The sequence below is a fragment of the Echinops telfairi genome, unplaced genomic scaffold, assembly GCF_000313985.2.
Source record: "Echinops telfairi isolate 266 unplaced genomic scaffold, ASM31398v2 ScPeMD7_7424;HRSCAF=8462, whole genome shotgun sequence".
Taxonomy (NCBI): domain Eukaryota; kingdom Metazoa; phylum Chordata; class Mammalia; order Afrosoricida; family Tenrecidae; genus Echinops; species Echinops telfairi.
The window spans coordinates 32157993-32165158 of record NW_022111324.1 but is presented as its reverse complement, the minus strand read 5'-3'; positions in this window follow the sequence as shown (position 1 = coordinate 32165158).

Here is a 7166-nt window from a genome sequence, read left to right as displayed (position 1 = left end):
TCATATAATTGTTCATGAAAAAATACCATTGGTGTCTTAGGTTTTATAACTGCTCTCTCAATTTCTTTTAAATTCTCTGTTTACAGAATTATTGCTATAAGAAAAATTCTATTTAAAATAAAATTATAAATTATATCGGCTCTAGGTAACATCACTCATAGATTTTAATTTTAATAGAAAATTGTATTTTAGTTATTTTTATAGTTGCAAAATAATTTAATAAGCACTATCTAACACCAGGTAGACTTTGATGTATTAACGAAATTTAAGAAATTAGACACCATTGTAAGTAGTATTGTTATCTACTTGTAGAGAATATATTTATAAAATATAAATGAAAATAAAATTCTTATAAAACAGAAACTGTTCAAGATGATGGTAATTAAGCCCTTAACAATCCAGATCAGGTTCTATCAGAAAACAAGCAAAATAAATATATAAAAAGACATGATCACTCCATATAAAATGTTTTATAAAAGTAATAAAATAATTCATACTTGAAACAAGTTAGTTGAAAACGAACCTTTCAAGATAGTCCTCTTTCAGGAGATGAATTTGATTTGTAAGTTAAAAGAATAATCTAGTCATGTGACTAGATGGTTGGGATGGCAGGAGATTGGGAACTGTGAAAACTATAGAGACTCTGGTAGGAAGTCAATTTTGAGAGAGATCCGGGGCACATCAGGAAATAAGGTCAGAAGGCTAAACTGTAGCTGATTTGTATTACTGTGGGATATATATATTTATATATATGTGTGTGTAATATAATATATGAATTATTATAATCTATCTAATTAATATATAACCTATATAATACAAGATACAGCAATAATCCATCTATAATAATTCAATTATCATAAATATTTTATCAGCTAGTATATCTGATTGTATAGTCAATCAGAAATCAATTCTGTTTTATTTACATGAAAAGTAATTCAAAAAATAACTGATGAGTTGCTTTGCAGAACTTAAAGGAGGGCCTGATAATACTTCTGAAGTTATAGTTACCTATGTAGACCCCAAATGACTAGCTGGCAGCTGGCCCACGGGACTCATTTTGAGTGGGCAGTGAGAGCTGCTGCCAGAACTGCTGTCCTGTCTCCCAGCACCAAAAGGAAGAGTGTGTAACTCCTAGGTTAACATATGCACAGCCATATCTGATTGACAGAAGCAAGGTTATGTTCCTGAAATGTTAATCCTAAGGAGATTATTCGACATTTTCTGGTGGGGAAGTGATTTTCAAGTTCTGATTCACAAAATGTGTGTGGTCGGTGAAAGAGGAGTACTTCAAATGCTGATTGTAAATATTTACAAAAAATAAAGGATAATAATTAAAACAAAATTTAATTGATAAAGTAGCACTACACTTTGCAAGGCTGGGTAGAGAACTTTAGAAGGGTAGATAGAACAATTTTATTTATGTTTTAACAATTTCACTCAGCTGTGGAAGAAAGATATGAAGGCTTGAAACATACAAGAAAGGAGATCAAATGAGAATCTCTTACAGTAGTTGACAATGGAAAACGTCTACTAAATTTTCAGTGTGACTACTACTAAAAACGGGAAATAGAAGAGGATGCTTTTTGGATATATTCTGAGTTAGAGATAAACTAACTTGTTTTGTATGTGGTTTTCAGGAAAGGTGTGGATTTAAGGAAAGAGAAATCAAAGCATGTCGATTAGGATAAACCTGTCCGATGAATGTCCTGTTTGCTGCGGTGCCATCCAGTCCAGCGCGACCCACAGCAACCCTGGTTAGAAGAGAACAAAGCCAGCCCAGGGTCTCAGGGTCGTTCCCGTGCCTGAGGTCACTGTTGCCTCAGCTGTCCTTCCGCTTTACTGCGGACCCGCCTCTTCCTGATAACTCCCTACTTCACAGGGCCTGATATTTCTCCCCAGGAAGTGGACCTTCCCAATAATAGACAAGCAAAGCACATGAGAGGAAATTAAATCACCCTAGTTTCTATGGAGCATTCTTCTTCCAAGAGAGATTTTTCATGCTTTTAACAATCCATGTAATAGTCAATATTCTTCAACAATACTATAATTTAAAAGCATCAAATCTTCTTTGGTCTCCATTATTCATCATCTTATGTTTGCATGTATTTGAAGTGAAAAATACTATGACTGGGACAGGGGCACCCCGATCTTCAAAATGACATGTTTCAACACGATGAAGAGGTATTTCACAGAATATTTCTCTGGTACAATACCTTGTCCGGTTGCTAGGTCATCCTTAGAATACAGTGGTTAAGGGATCAAATGCTAATCTTCCAGTTACAGGTAGAAGGCTTTCAGTCACTCTGGGGAAAAAAAAGGTTGTAGTCATTTTTCATAAGATTTACTTGGAGAGTCTCACAGAAACTATTGGGGTGCTCTAACCTACCTAAAAGGATAATTTGAGCTAGGGTGGCATAGTAGATTATGTGTTGGACTGCAAGTTCAGCAGTTTGAACCCACAAGCCACTCCACTTGAGAAGGACGAGACTTGCTGAACCTGTAAAGATTTGCAGTCTCCATACCAATGGATGCAGTTCTCGTCTGTCTTGTATGGTCTTTGTGAATTGGAATTGATGCAGTGACAGCGGGGAAGTCACTATGAATGGGAATCAATTAAATTACAATTGTTTAAAATAAATATATACACTCATATATGGTCTTATACATATTTTAAACAAAACTGAAAATTATTGTTTCATTATATCAAGTAATTGTTTAAATAGAAATATATATTTTAAATAGGGTGTCATTTTAAGGGGAATAATTTTTCATTAATTTTGTTGTTGCATTTTGTCTCTGAGACTATTCTGACTCCTGCCCACCTTAGGGAATTCAGTAGAACTGCCACACAGGGTTTTTAGGATGTTGTCTCTATCAGAACCGATCACCAGATCATTTCTCCTGGGGAGTCATTAGTGAAATGAAACTACCAAGTTTTCTTTTACCAGTTGAGCACTTTAACCTTTGTGCCATTATTTGTAGATAAATTGTTCAGAGATTAAATGAACACTTTATTTTTCGTATTACAATTTCAACTATCTTAATTGTTGGAATTCCTTCAGTATATCTAGAAACCATTCTAGAATAAATATAATTGTATAATAAAGTATCAAACCAGAATGGACCTAAATAATCCTAAAGTTAAATGTACTCAAGTGATTAATTCTAATTTTCAACATTGAAGGATGAGTTTCAATATCTCATTTTTTAACATTTTATATTTCCCTGCTTGCATTTTATCTTAGTCTCCCTTGGTGATCATTTATTGCTACATGCTCGTTTTAATTATGACTATTTAAAAGTAAGCACTGTGATTGATAAATAGAGTAAAATAGAGAATCAGAGGAAATTAAGGGCATTTTTTCCTATGAATGCTCTAATTTTATGTACCAGAAAAGACTATTGCATAGTCAAACCATGCTTTGTGTGACATTTAAGCATCAAAGAATAATGTAATTGTTAAGTTCCATTGAGTTAGTTCCAATCTGTAGTGATTCTCTGTAAAATTGGCCAAAATACTGTCTGATCCTCACTATCTTCACCCTCATTGCTGCTTCAGCTCATTGTACCATTCACTGTGAGTCCATCTCATTAAAATAGTCAGACTTTGTCAATGACCCACAACTTAGCCAAGTATGATGTCCTCCAGCAACTTGTCCAAATGATATGAGAGAAAAATTTCTCCTTCTTCACCTCTACGGAGCATTCTGGTTCTACTTCTACTGAGACAGATTTGTTTGTTCTTTTGGCAGCCCATGATACATTAAATATTCTTCACCAATACCATAATTCAAAGACATCCATTCTTATACAGTCTTTTGTATTCATTGTCTATCTTTTCTAGCAAATGAAAAAACTTGACATATCTTATTTTAAATAGGATCTACTAACATAGACTTGCTTTCTTGACTGCTATTTCTATAAGCATTGATTGTGGGTCCAGGTAAAATGAAATCATTGACAAGTTCAATCCTCTCACTGCCTATGATGATGTTTCTTATTGATCCAGTTGTCAGTATGTTTGTCTTCTTTATGTTGAGCTATAATCCACACTGAAGATTGTAGTCATTGGTATTCATCAGTAAGTGCTTCAAGTCATTGTCGCTTTCAGCGCACAAAGCAATGGTATCTGTGTATTGCAGATTGCTAATGAGGCTTTCTAAATTGTGGTGCTGGATTTTGAAACAGAGCTGTCCTGGAGGGTAGGGCACAACTACCCCACAGGGTTTCCAAAGCTAAAATATTAACCAGAATTAATATCCACACCGTATGGAGACATTGGCAAGTTTGCAATTCTAAACTTTTATTTAGTAACCAAACCTGTAATTTAGTTCAATAGCAAATCAGCTTGTTGAGATAAATAGCACTTTATTTAAGATTCTAAGGCATGCATAAACAAAATTTAGAGCAAATTATTTATTACTAAATAGAACAATTCTAAATGGACTATATATATATACATATATATTATTTAAAATATGTTAATAATGATGAAGTATATATAATATTATAATACATTTATACTTTATCAAATTGTAAATTTTTATTCTCCATCTACCTTTTCTTAAATTACATTAAAATAGAATGAATACTTTGTTCTGTATATACATATATCCCTTAGGTAAATAACTTTTACTTAAATTTACCTCTGTTAATTGTACTTACAAGTAATCTTCTTTAAATCAGAACAGGTTATTTATTTGATTATCTTAAATTTTTACCAGCTATGCTGAGGTGGACACCTGCACCTTAAAAACTGTGAAGGATAAAAACTGACAATTTCTGTTTAATTTTAACACCATAACCTCACAGAAAAATTCAAAATCAATCTGTTTCATGCCACATATCCCATTTCTGTGGATGATAGAAAGAATGGTCCCCATGAAATTCCCCTCAAACTTTGAGATGTCATTTCTAAATTGAATGTGAGAGTTCTATCCTTTAACTTATTCACAGAATTTATCCATGGAAAATCCCACTGAGATAGAGCTACATTTTGCTTTTTAAAGGCCAAATGACCAGGTGTATGAAACCAATTGTGTTTCTAAAAAGTGATAAAGCTCTGACAAAATATATATTTCATTTCTCCTTTGTGCAGTGTGATTTACATGACAATAAGAAAAGAGTAAACTTTAACCAAGTTTCTTTTATGACAGACATTTTAAACTGCTTTATATAGTTTCAACTATTTTTGAAAGCACAACAAATACACAATTAAGCACAATTTTACTACTATTTTTTAAATTCATATGGGAGTTCTTATAGATATTGTAACAATCCATATTGGAAATAGACCAAGCATACTTGTACAAATGCTACCACCATCATTTCCAATACATTTTCTTTCTTCTTGAAGTCTTTGATACAAGTTCTCATTATCCCTTCCCTCTAAAACCCTACCCCCCAGGAACCCTTACTTTTATATTATATATTACTATTATTTGCTGTATCTAACACCATCCAATATAACCATTCACCTGAAATTCTGTTATTTGTTCTCTTCTAGTGGGGTTATACAGCCATCATTGCTGTCATCTCCATATTCTCCCCACCTCTTCCCATACCCTAAGGGAATCATTACTCCCATGACTGTTTCTGAAAGATTATTTATTTGGACTGTCTTGCATTGAGCATTCTTAATTAAACAAATGAACATATGCAGGTCTGACAAAGTTAATGAGGTGAAACAAAGACCATAACAGTAAGTGGAAGAAATATGAAAGAACTGGAGGATAGTGTTTCATCAGTACTATACTGGTCCCCAGATTTATCATTCATTCTGTGTGGCCCTTCTGTGAGGAGCTGACTGATTATCTTACAAGTGGGTTTTGAGTGTCCACTTCATCCACACTCCTTCACGTCAATTTGATTGAAAATAAGCACAATTTTTAGAGTTTTATTAATCTTAACTTGCTTTTAGAGTAACCCTAAACTTAATCTTAAGAAAAACCATATTTCTGAAATGTCCCTGTGTCTCCTTGCAAACATTGTCTCCCGCAAAAAGGCTAATTAAAAATAGCACAACACATTACCCTTTTTTCTGTTATAGCTTGAAGTATTTTGTACCTATCTATTTTCTCAGATTATTTCTATGAATTTATTCATATAATTTATTAATTGTCATTAGATAATATTTGTACTAATATTGTTTCCCATATGTGATAATGTATCCCATACATTGTAATTTTCTATTCATGGCATGTAGTTATTTGAAAGCATTTGGTATAATGAATATTGCTACTTCATTTATATATATATATATATTTGTGAATTAATTACTTTGTGCCTTAACCACAGGATCATACTGGTAAAATCGTTGTTCTGTGTTCTTCCAAGAAATGCTTCAATATGCTTAACCTACTTTTTTATTTTTGGTTTATTGATTTTTTTGAAATAATTGTATTGGGGGCTCATACAATTCTTATTACAATCCATACATCCATCCATTGTGTCAAGAACATTTGTACATTTTTTGTCATCATCATTTTCAAAACATTTGCTTTCAACTTGAGCCCTTGATATCAGCGCCTCAGTTTTCCTTCTCCCTCCCCACTGCCCCCTCCCTCATGAACCCTTCAGAAGTCATAAATTATTATCATTTTGTTATATCTTACACTGTCCAATGTCTCCCTTTACCCACTTTTCTGTTGTTCATCCCCCAGGGATGAGGTTATATGTAGATCCTTGCAATTGGTTCTCCATTTCTACTCCAGCTTCCCTCCACCCACTGGTATCACCACTCTCAGCACTGGTCCTGAAGGGATCATCTGTCCTGGATTCCCTGTGTTTCCAGTTCCTATCTGTACCAATGTACATCCTCTAGTCTAGCCAGATTTGTAAGGTAGAATTGGGATCATGATAGTCAGGGGAGGAAGCATGTAAGAACTAGAGGAAAATTGTATGTTTCATCGTTGCTACCCTGCACCCTAATTGGTTCATCTCCTTGCTGCGACCCTTCTGTAAGGAGGTTTCCAGTTGCCTACAGATGGGCTTTGAGTCTCCACTCTGCACTCACACCAATTTACAATGATATGATTTTTTGTTCTTTGATGCCTGATACCTGATCACCTCGACACCTTGTGATCACACAGGCTGGTGTGCTTCTTCCATGTGGGCTTTGCTTGTTCTGAGCTAGATGGCCGCTTGTTTACCTTCAAGCTTTAAAG